The 13,659-nt window shown below is 24.2% G+C and overlaps 1 non-coding gene across 1 annotated transcript; it reads left to right on the top strand.

The window, feature by feature from the left end:
- The first annotated feature begins 2,519 nt into the window (after positions 1-2,519).
- Trnar-acg lies at positions 2,520-2,592 on the top strand. Its single transcript has one exon. It is a non-coding gene; the product is annotated as a tRNA-Arg (tRNA).
- The last annotated feature ends 11,067 nt before the right edge of the window (positions 2,593-13,659 follow it).

The raw sequence follows: 13,659 nt of genomic DNA, 5'->3' as shown, positions 1-13,659 counted from the left end.
AGAATTTCAAACTAAGCAGGTATTGTCTAATTACTTACCTATAATAATTAAAGATAAGGTTTGGTTAAGTCAAAGAATTTAATTAACTGTACATAACTTTTTTATTTAGTAATTAATTTATTTATACATAATTTAAGTTACTTTTTATAAGTAATATTACTAAAATACTCATTACTTTATTGTTTAAATATTTTTTAAGTACCCATTGATAACAGATGTAAATATATCATAAATATATCTACGATTTTTTTTTAATAAGATTTTTGTACAAATTCAGTTATTTATCAAAAAACTATTATTTTTAGTAATTTTAAATTAGTGATAAATGTATTTAACAAAGGAACATAATGTTTTCTAATTTTTTTTTAGTTAGTATTGGTGACAAATTAAATCAGAAGTCAAATTTAAAAATTTCTCAATCATTTTCTTAATGATTGGGAAAACGAGGATTTTTATACAAAACTAGTTTTCGACATTTTGTGTAACTCAAAAACAAATATCTGTCAATATATAAACTTTTTACCAAATTTTGAAGTATTAAAATCTGTATAGGTATCAACATTTTTTAAATATGATAATTATTCAAAATATTTGGATTCGTTATTTAAAGGCATTTAACATTTTCGAATTTGTTTAGGATTTTTTTAATAATTGTTGATAAAAAAATTTTCACTGTGCCAAAAAGCTTGAATTATTATTATTTTAATTATTAATGGAATTTTTAGAAAAAATTGAGCATTAATCTACAATAGTTTTTAATGGTGACCATTTGAAGTTAAAACTTTTACAAAATTGGTAAAAATCAAACGAAATTTGCAAATTATTTTGTATCTTCTAACATTTTTCATTTTTACACCTTTTCTTTATAATTTTATTTACTTGATTACATAACTCATGATTAAAAAAACTTGACTGGAAAGTTTTATTTATTTTTTAATGAGTGTTTGAGTTTTTAAGTTAAAAAGTTTAAAACTTGTAAAATAACTATTTCTTCTTAAACGATTTTTTTATTTTGCTGTAATTTCGTTGATGTTAATCAAACGTTTTTAAAAGCATATGCTAAAGATACATGATATAATTTTTCAAAATATTGCAAATATTTCAACTCATTTAAAGAAATTTAATATTTTGATTATTTTATTTTATTTGTTATGAACTACAGTCTACAACAAAAAATTTTTCTTAGTTAAAAGTTTGAAAATTCAATAGGTATAAGATTCCTCATAATTCATAAATTGTTATTATACCTAGCTATCATAAAATATTTGAGTTCCACTCCTTAAAAGTATTTTATACTGTAATTAAAAAATAATAAACGGTATAAACATAATTGTTTTTTATAGACATTTTACGTTTAATTTTAGAAAAAAAAAAATGGTACTTAAATGAAGAATAACGATTTTAGTTACCTATTTTGTTGTACCTAATTCAAAAATATTATTCGCGGAGACTTATAATTTTTACGTAGTCTTGTACCTAGATATAGTATTATATTTCATACATAAAAGGATATTTTTAAAATGTTTTTAAAAAAAATGAATTAAATCTACTGTGTTTAATGTTTATGTAGTCATGTAGATACTAATAGTAGAATTAATTACATTAATAGAAATAGAAATTTGTCATAAAATTGACTTATCTAATAGTATAGGCTTATTTGTCTTCGCACAAAATGGTTTTAAATATATTGTAATGACTAATGAATAACGATTATGATTTAAAATTGAGTTCAAATTTTAACACACATATTACCTATATTACAGAGATTTACTCAATTATTTATAAGATACATACACTCACGCCTACTGACTAATGTAATGCAGATTAGTTAGGTACCGCTTTCCCACATTTTTCATTTAATTCCTGACAATATTTTGCTTTTATTGATAACTTATTGTTTATTAATAATTATGATGTGATTTTTGTACTAAAATAATTGTATGTGTTATGTTTACCGATAAGATGGCCAATAATTGAAATATACCTACTCAAAAAAAAAAAACTTTCTAACAATATTATGTTTTATTTAAACTTATCTTCATTAATATTATTTAATAGAAAAACGTAGAGTTGTAAATATTAAAAATAAAACTAAGTAAGTATTCTATGTAGGTACCTAAGTACCTACAATGTTGATAACAAATTACCTAAGTTTACTTAGCTATTGCATTTCACTGTGACGTTGTAATTTAGTATTTACTCCATTTTACAGTATGTAGATACTTAATTTAGGAATAGTTTTACATCAATTTCGAAAGGTAATTCGTCGTGCAATTTAATTAAGTAGGTACCTACTTAGGTACTAAAAGCAAAGCAAATAATTTCCTTAAAAATGTAATACCTGGTTTTATCTTACTGTCCATTATAATTTTCAAAAAATTAAATGATGTACCTATTATAGTTTTTCATAGTTGTTAATATTTTAGTTATCATATTTACTTAAAATTTTATTTAATAACAAAATCTATCATTATTATGTAATGAGTTATATAATAAAAAAAAGATTGGTGAAAACAACTGGCCCTGTGGCGCAACGGATAACGCGTCTGACTACGGATCAGAAGATTCCAGGTTCGAATCCTGGCAGGGTCGTAACATTTTTTGCATAAAATTCACTATGAATTATTTAATATTATTACTTAAAATTAATATTTTATCTCATTAGACATTTAACGACTTGAAAATTATCCCATTTTAGTGGAGTTCATTTTTATAAGTTATAATTATAGAGGTTATTTTATTTGATTAATTTTATGATAAACGGCTATAGTGTAGTTTTAATAATGATATTGAAATAATTTTCCGATTTGTTAAGGTTAGAAGTCCCTATTTTACGAATACGATCACATGAATTCAGGAATTTTGTTATTAAATACGCATTTATTTTTACATGTGAAATTTTATTTTTAATACGTTAAATATTTTCCAATAGTTTTGTAGTTTCTAAATAGTGGTGATAGGTGATTATTTTGAACCAGGATCTCCAAAGAAAACTACCAAATATTTTACATACATTTATAAATAATTAAAAAAAATATTCAAACAGAATAATGAAAACACAATTTCATAAATAAAAAAAGACAAAAATACATTTTTTAAACCGTAGCTGATGGGCTGATCGATTTGTACTATTCGTTGAAATTTTCACATCACTGTTTTGTGAATAGTACATAGGTACATAAGTGTCATAAGTACATTGCTCCATCTGTCACGCCTTCTTACGATAATACTGTTTATGAAGCGGTTTTTTTTTCAGAACAGTAGGTCAGATATTTTTAGTTTTTAGTTTTTACGAAAATTATTAATAATTTTTTTAAAAATATTTTATTATAATTTAATACATTTAGTAAATATTATATTTTAAATGCACCCGAAAATTGTTTTCGTGATTTACTAATTAATTACACGTGAATTAAATTCACGGATTTTTATATTTAAATAAACATGAACAAAAAACACGCGATCACGTTAATTCACGTTCTGATTTGAGAGCACGTCTTGTTAAAATAAAAAAAAAAAAATTACGAATTCTTAGCTGACCTGAATAAAGATTTAACATTTAAAATCTATAACATAAAGTATCAGTATAGACTATAGATTATATAGACCACATCTGTGCACTTGGCCATATTTTATTATTGAGCTTTGTTGACCGAGGAAAACTAAATAATTATTAATGTAAAATGTGTTCAACAGTATCCACTAATAATAAATAAAATAAATAAATAAACCAATTCTAATGCCTATAACTTATAAGTACCTACTGTGATAATAACAACTGAGAAATGTTTCGTAGTGCATTTGAGCATTTTAACCTATCGACATCTATCATTTACTCTTAAATATCTGTTTAAATACTCCTGTACACCGCTAAATATTCAAAGCTAGTAATGGTACACGGAAAATTCAACACAAGATGTCTCTGTTGTTAACAAAACTGTTAATGTCAGTATTTTAGAGTGTAGTTATTTTTGTTATTTACCGTTGATGGCAATTGATAATTTAAATTATAATAAATTAAAAATAATTGTCAATTAAGAAAATTTTTATACATCATTTTCATTTTCCGAATATGAAGATAAACGTGACAATTATTATATTGTAGGTATTGCACATTATAATATTACTTAAAATTTATAGTTCATCTGGTTATATATTTGATATTCAATAACTATATTTGTTTAATTTAATTAAATATTGAAGTTTGTGATTATGTAAAATCAATTGTAAATTTTATATCACGTGATTTACTTGGCAATAAGAACTTATATTCTTAATACACTTTTTCAAAATTAAATTATGGCATCAAGAGGTATAAAATATTTAATTATCTTTAGTCTTAATTGGATTTATCCTTTTTGAAATAGAAGCGATGTATTATTTTAATACAAAAATAATAATGATAATAAATACAGTAAAGTTATAGTTTTATAGTTCAGTATTTAATCTATTCGTTTCAAAAATGTATAAGGTTATTTAAGTTATTTAAAAAAAAAAAATTACCCGAACTTTACTTCATGAAAACTGTTATTAATACAATTAATAAATGTACTCTATTTATATCATAGTCATATAATGGTGAATTAAGTACTTAAGAATTAAATAAATATAAAAAAGTTAAAAATAATCTGTCTTTGTGATGTGTTGTGAGTAATGAGTAAGTTTCTAAATGGAATAACATATCTATTGTTTTAACTGCAGTAATTTCATTTTTAGGTTTGTATATAGGTACTTTTTTTTTGGTACATGTTAGCCTTTTATGAGTTGAACATTTGGCACAGGTGGTACATTATACTTTTTAGTGATTGTTTGTCATAGAAATATGTAATAGTTTTGAAGAAAATAAATCGTACCTACAGAAAAACCTAAAAAACAAAAAAAAAAATCAACAGTAGAATTAACTGTAAATCATAAAAATATTAATTATTTTTTTCATTATCAACTAACAAAAATTATTAGAATTTTGAGAAAATATGGATAATTTCATATGAAAATGTTATGGTGATTTAGGTTTAGCATAACTGTAGATAAAATATACTTATGAATTATTATGATGCATTGGTTGATTGAGAGCACGAAACGACTGACTAAAGAATCGATGCAATTTTCGCTGATGTGTTTTTTGCGTCAAGTTTTTTTATCTGAATTAAACTGTAATAAAAAAAAAAAATAGATAGTAAAAATAAAAATTAATCATTTAACTACAATTTTTCTAAATCGTTTTAGATTAAATTGAGTTGACTAACTATACTCATTATCTATGATACTTAATAGTAAATACTGAATTATAGTATAACTATGTATTCATTTTCCTTATCCATTAATTATTACATTTTATTTGAGTAATAATTATTAGGATCCAGATTTAAATGCTCTTAAAACTATTAAGAAATAAGAAAAAATGTATTTTAACTGTAATAATGTCCTTAAATTATTTATTTTTATTTAGTTAAAAAATTCTAAAAAAAATTTAAAAGAAGTGTCAACGATAGGTTTGAGCATTGACCAGTGAAAAACATCACTTTTGAAGTTGAATTGGTCAATCTAATTATACAAAAGTGTATAATTAAGTTTATATTAAATTCTATGTTTGTTTTTGATTACTCAACTTATGATTACAGCTATTATGGTACTATTGATGGATAAAGCTATTATCTATGTATCAAAACCATAAATAGAACGATAAAAAAAAAAAAATAGTAATAAATGTTTGGAACAACATTTCTTTAGCTAAAATTTTGAATTACCATTTCGTCTAAAAAATTGTATAAATATGCATTAAAAATTATAAAAAAATAATTAAAAAACGCTTGAATTGTTAAAAATTAAATCATAGTGTAAATTAAAAATTTAAGTTATATTAAATGAATTTTGTACTTTTACTAAATATTGCCTAGGAATTTCTAAAAATATATGTACTTTGCATTAAAATCTGGGCCTTAGTAATTATAATTAATTATACTCATAATTCTATTGATATTTGTTTGATTTTCATTGAAACATAAATTTAGAGTATTTTACAATAGTTTTAATAAAAATATAGTAGATTTTTAATGTCTTTTAAATTTAAATGATGACGTTTATTATTTAACTATGAAAAAAAATACTACAAAAAAATACTCACCAAAAAACCTACCTATGTTTTGTAAAAATAAAAATGTTTTCAATTTAAAAAATAAGGAATACTTATTTATTTTTTGTAATTATTTTAACTCAATAAATAAATAAAATAAATTTTATAGTAGAATAATATATTTTTAATATACAATATGTTATGCAGTATTTTACAATATAACGCACAATGTATAAATAACTATTACATAGTGTATATTAAGTGTATTCACTGAAGCGAGTGTTTATAACATTTTATCGTTAATCTTTTATTTACGTATTTAAATTTATACAGGTACTAAACAAATAGGTTTTTTATTCAATAGTTAAAATTTTATAAAAAAAATCTCTTAATATCTTTTAAATACTATAAAGTTAATCTATAGTTTCTTTAAATTTGCATGCAATTTATGTTTGATAATTAATTTAAAACTATTTAAAGTATTTTATTTTTCGTTTATTCAAATAGTTTATAAAATTTACAACTATAGAACATTTATAAATAATTTTTTTGAGAATGTTAGTAATTTGATTTATTCATAATAAAATATATTTTTTGGTATTAATTTTGATTAAGCTAAAGTTTATAAAAAAAATAATTTTTTACTACCCTTTCACTAACATTTTCTGAAATGAATATATTACCACAGCTGAATATTGAATAGATCAATAATATTTAGTATAGCACCTACTTACACGCATTAGATTCATGTATTTGCGTGACATACCGATTTCTACGTAATATATATCTTTTCCAAATTGTCGATATTCACTTTACCAAAGCCATATAGTAAATTAAGATTGACATAATAGATATTGAGCGATGTGAAGTATGCATTTTTAATAAAAAAAAAACAAAAAAAAACAAAAAAAACAAAATATATAAATATGGTAGAAACTTTTGGTTTAGTTAGCTTATTTGATTATTTTTTTAAAACCAAAAATTTTATTAGCTTTTTTTTAATTAAAAGTTATAGATTTAAATAAGTTAGCAAAAATATTAAATTATAGAAGTCAACTTAAAAAAAATATTCAACAAAATATTCATAATAATTGTACGTATAAATAGCTAGTATTATTTACATTAAAGTATTACTTTGAAAATCACCAAGGTTATATTATATTTAGTTATATATTTAGCTCACGTTTGTACTATTATCTGATGGCTGTCACAGTGTAACTATTAAGTCTAGAGAAACATAAATGATATTGCTGGGTTTAATTACTTTCAAAAAGCACAACAACGATCCCTTTCTAATTGTTAGTTCAAGTAAGGTCTTTCGGAAGACAGTCGAAAACGACTTTGACGAAACCACACACAGTCCCGCTGTAGGGGTGTAGTGTGAATGACATGACTGGGATTTGATAAGAAATAACACCTAGAGATCGTACCTCCCTTCAAGTTTTTCCAAATCTCCCGTTCCATGCATTCAGCCGTCCACCCAAAAAAGACTACTGATTGATTACAAATGTACTTTGACCCGACGTTTTCTCGGCAACCAGCGATGTCCTTACACGCTCATCTCCATTTACACCACCCCTTTCAAACTATGGCCCGGATGACCTCTCCCTCTGGTCGAAACAGCACTTTCAGTCCAGTACAATGCAATCCAATATCACAATGGAAGTCGTTTATACGTGCAAGAGATCTTTCTATGGCTGTCCGCGACATTTTCCGACCATCCATCAAATTGACGTCATTAACTTAATATTGGTCGTCTGTAATCTGGTGCTGTATAATGCGAACTAATTTATCACCGTTTGGATGTCCGGAATTGAGCCTGTCTTGTTTACCTATAAAGCAAAACAATTGGAATTGGAAATATTCTTCATATAGAGTACGACACGCTCGCACGAACTGGGACACACACACATATAATTATTGATAAGCCTGTGAACACGTTTCATTGTTCAGAAGTTTTATATTGTGTGAATATATTCTCATGATTAGAATTTCGCTTATTTTTAAAACTAATCAATCAAATAAAAGTTTAAAATTAAATTAATCAACAAATACAAAATTGCGACATATTATAATGGTCCAATTTTTCAATTGTATTTATAGCTTACACTTAGTATGGCTTTACTCATGGTTAACAATATTTCCAAGGTGTACTATTTATAGAACGTTAATTTAAGACAACTTATATATTTTAAACATATTACATATTTTTAAAGAAATTTCGATGTTTTATTTCCGTTGAAAATGTCATCAGAACATTTACAGTTGGCACAGCAGGAGAACGGTAAATAGTCGGTTGTAATTGTACGAATTGTGCAAGATTGGTGGCTACCGAAATATTCATTACGAATAATAACATTTCGTATAATTTCCAAGTTGATTCCAATTTCCTCCAATAACCACCCTAATCCGCTGATTTGCGGGGAGTGAAAGATAATTGGTTATTACAGTACTACATTTAGGTTGAATGAAGGTGGTGAATAGAAGCAATTCTTAAATTTCCGTTTTTTATCAGTAATTAAATTCGCTTAAGTTGGGGAAACGTGTTTGTGTTTAGTTAGAGTGGCGAAGGATATACACTTGAGAATATCATAAAATATAATATGGTCAATATGTCATTAAATATTTTTAAAATGTTCTAATAAAAAAAAAATCAAATTAACATTACGTAGACCGAATACCAATGCACAAGATTTTAATGATATATTATATAATATATATTACACATGTACTTAGTCGTAGATATATTTTTGTTCTAAATTCTTAGCTATTATAGATAAATACGTAAATATTTATTTTATATGTTGTTAAAGACTTTAATTTAACCTTTCAATATTACCTAATTGATGATTTAAAGGGAAATTATGAGAAGGAATTAATAACAGTCACGACTGGATTTCATTTTTTAGATTAGTTCTAATAAGTTTATATTTTAATGATAACTGAATATCAATATAATAAATCATAATCTTTACACTGAATTATAGAATGGATTATAATTTATTCATATTTTTAATTCAGTAATCATGCACACATTCTTAAAGAGCGTTATTTATATACGTACAATTTTTTTGTCATATTAAATTTAATAAAAAGATATTCTCTACACAACGTTCATAAAAATATTATTTTTCTTCTGGTAAGTACATAGTTAGTGGTAAAAATAATATTTTTAATATTTAAACAAATAAAAAAAAACAATAAAATAAAAAATATATTTTTTCTACCAATATTTATAAATACTTATAGTATAGTATGTTTTTTATATTATATATGACAAATAAACTTTTTCTTACGAATCTTAGTAAACAGAATTACTCGCTTTTGTGATCCTCGTAAACCTGAATACACATACAATACATATTTATACATATGTAATATGTATAAAAACATAAAAACCCGAATTGTGTAATCATGGGTATTATATTTGAAAAATATTTTACAAATATTATATTCAATTATATTACAACCATTTTCAAATACTTATATTGATTTGAATTAAATTATAAAGTATAATCGGTACTGGCATAATAGTAGATGCGAGGAAAGCTAGACGCGTGGAAAATTATCTTAGTACTCGTATATACGTACATATATGATTGTACTCGTAAATGTTGCTTTAACTATTAATTACTTACCTATTTACATTTAAGATATTAAATTTAATTTTATAGCTTCGAATGTTAATAATTCGCCGCAACGTACGCGTGTTTAATATCCACGTAAATTGACACATTCAAAGAAACTATCACGAACAAAGTTTTCCATCACGAGGTAATAATAACATTACTAACTAAATGCATCTGAGTAACTGACGACAGTAGAACCCCCAGGTGTGACGTTAATTCATAATTCAGACTTTGAGGGTAATGAATGTTGGTTAACTTTAGGATGAAAGTGATACACGAACGTTTATACGAAAGTCAGTGCGGTCCATTCGTTCAATTTCCACAATTTATATTTATATAAGTCTTTGGAACAGCTTGTTTTAGTGGTAGTCAATGTGCTTTGAAATTTCCTTGAAACTTATTTATGTACTTATCTAAATTAATGCAATGTTAATAATATTATTTTAATTTTCCATTCGAGTTTTTGTTAGTACAGAAGGTCTTGTAAAACATACATTTTTAATTAATTTTATCAAATGACTATTGGGATGTAACATTAGTTAAAAAATAAGTGGGTTATGAAAAATTGAAACTAATTAATTTAATAAAATAAGAGTACATTTTCTCTAGATAATGCATTATTAAAAATGTATAAATAATATATTTTATGTATTTTGTTGTTCACTTATTTAAAAAAAAGTGTATACGTTTAAAAGTAAGTATTATAAACAATTTGTTAGATTTTTTTTTAATAAAGGAATTCATTCCATAAATATTCTATCAAATTCTCACCTAAACTTCGTAGGATAATTTCTAATAATAAAGAAAAATATTTGAACTATTTGTTTATTAAATTAATTAATTAATTAATGATTAATATGATTTGATTTGTTATATTTTAATAAATATATTTCTATACATGTTGGTATTGAAAAATCACTGTTCATATGAAAAATAAATGACGTATAAGTTTTAATTGTTTAGATTTAATAATTTTTTTAAGATTTTTTAATGTCAAATAAAACCGTATTGTTTTGCTAATATAAAATATAAGTTTATATAATTACGGGTAAGACGATAATTATTGGTAATTAAAAATAAATATTTATAAATAAGTTTACTTATAATATTTTCTAATTAGTATTTATGTAGCTCATGTATGATAGCTAAATTTCTAAATATTCATTATAGATCTAACTCTGGTTCAAAACAAATTATAAAGTTGTATACTTGTATACATTAAATTAAATTCGTTAGTTTGAGAAATGTTTTATTCTCATAAAATCATACATTGTATAAACAATAAACATATTGTGTATAATTTAATATATATTTATATAGAATATTTTAGATTGAAATCCATTTTAACTTTTAACTATATTTAAACCAAATTTTGTTTTACTTAAATTTTTAGCGTCTGTATTAACTGAACCCGAAAGAGTACATAAAATAATTAAAGTTTGTAACAAAATCCTTTTTAAAATAAATTGTATAAAAATCGTTTCATTTTAAATATTTTGGTGTGTGTATGACTCTACTACGCCCGATGTTAGGGTAACTGAAATGATAAACGATTGTCAATTTGAATGAAGACCAAAAAAAGGACCCAGACAAAGAACAGGACCTTTTGTTGTTTAATTTTACGCGAAGGAAACAACCACCAAGGGAATAAAATGGTGTGTGTCACTATCAAACGAGGAGATGTTATTCGCAGTGTAATTTTAAAGGGGTATATTACATGGAATTTTTTTTTAAAGGACTTTGTGCTTACCATACAACAGAATGAGTGTCACTAAATATGAAAGGAAATAGGTTTTATATTATTTTAAATTAGGTATTTATAAAAAAGAACAATTGAGTTATATATAAAAGTTGTCAAGATTTTTAAATATTCACAGACAGTATAATATAATACGCATATACAAATTATTATACTAAAAAAAAAAAATCACTTAAATAGAAATACTGATCAGTCATAACGTTTATGATCAAATCGAATTGTATGTGGTACCTAAATAACTATTGTATGTATAATACTATACTATTATTACAGTAATATTACATTCTTAATGTTATGGTAATTGAAAATATATAGCTATTATTATTGTTAGTTGAATAAAACTTATTTTTTATATTTATAATTTCATATTAAAATATATTATTTTGTGATCAATTTTTGAATTATAAAAAATAAAAAATTCAAATCAAATGAGTAGCAGTTAAAAAAAAGTATACGCGTTGTAAGTATAAGGGCAGATCAATACGAATCGAACGTGATCATGTGTTATTTACGCGTTTCAAATGTACTATTTTGAATTTATACGAATGGGTAAAGTTATAATGCCGTTGTCAGCTTTTTGTGGTTGCAGACTGATTGCACACCATTATTCAGCTGTATATGTATATTATATACATGCATATATATCATGTGCCCTCATCATCAAAATATTGAGACCTTATTATGCGATAGTTTTTTTTTTTTTTTTTTAATCTTTTCGAGGGGTTAGTATCTTTTGGATTTTATCGGAGTAAGTTGAAAAGAAGACATTGCGCGACCCTATATTGAATGCATTTGTACGCGCGGCATTGTCGCTGTCTTGCATCGTACGGATAGCTGCTGTGTATAGGAACCCTTCCTGCCGAGCTCATATGTACGATTTATAACATCGCCGTCACTTTTGATTGCGAAACAAAATTAACTCGTAGGACGTGGCCATATGCTGGCCCAGTAGGGAACGCTGCAAAAAAAAAAAAAAAAAAAATAATAACAACTCGATATAAATCTAAAAATCTCATAGAATGGGCTAACAATAGGGTAGATATACTTGGGTATAGCTTGTATATCTAGTCTTATAGTTCAAGGGAAAGTTCAATTAAGACTAACCCTAAAATATAAGAGGGTAGCAAAAATGCATTTTAGTCGGTTTATAATACATACCCACATATTATGTCATGTCTGAACTAAAATATTATTTCCAAGCACCAAACATTTTTAACAAGTTTATTACTTACCATGCTATGCCGTTACGAGTCTCATAGAAATATTTACGAGTACATTGCCATTGTCTTAAAAATAAAATAAATAGCATGAACAAAATGCAATTGGTAATTAAACATAGGCATAATGTTTTTTATTGAATTGAGTAGATGCCTAAACAAAATAATTAACTGTAAATCAACATTCAATTAAGTGTTTGGGAAATTAATGAAATATGTATGAACAGTAATATAAACATTATATATTTTTAGAGACTTAATATCGTACTATTATGATAATATAAATATTTTAAAGAAGTCAGATTATCATAGAATTTGATTAAACATAAAGATAATACATACAGGATACAAAGGCTATGATATATTCTTTTATTATATTATTATCTTGGATATTATTCAAATTTGTTCACATTCATAAGAAAATATTTATCAATTATATATTTATATTATATTATAAGTTATTATTATTATTGTCGTAAATTATTAGGTGATTTCAATTTTTCAAATCACGTAGTGTGAAATAATTTAAATAGTAAAACAAATTGAATTCAATATTTATAGTTTATATACTAAATTAAAATTTTAATTTTTACTATTTCAATGATTTTTAATTTTATTATTGTTATTTGTTAGTTGTTAGTTTTTGAACTATTGAATTAAAAATAAATGCTAGCAAAAGAAAATGATTAATAATAGTTTACACTCTTCGTCGATGCTCTAATTCCCAAAAGACCGCCACCCTTCTCAACAAATTATCTCACGTACCGTTGCACTGTCATTACTCATTATGATAAATAAGATTTCTAAGAAGCTCTTCATTATTCTCTTCATTGTTATTTACAAATTCATAAAATTTAAATAATTCACTCTGATCATACGAGGGACAAAAAATATCATTTTATTTTTTATATATTTTACCAGAATCACATGAAAATCTGACAAATCTACGAGTCATACTATTTATTTTATGGATTGTTTAAC

Source organism: Melanaphis sacchari, unplaced genomic scaffold (genome assembly GCF_002803265.2).
Source record: "Melanaphis sacchari strain LSU unplaced genomic scaffold, SCAv2.0 Contig13_pilon_pilon, whole genome shotgun sequence".
NCBI lineage: Eukaryota > Metazoa > Arthropoda > Insecta > Hemiptera > Aphididae > Melanaphis > Melanaphis sacchari.
The sequence above is the reverse complement of the archived record's forward strand: the minus strand, read 5'-3'. Positions and strand labels throughout refer to the sequence as shown.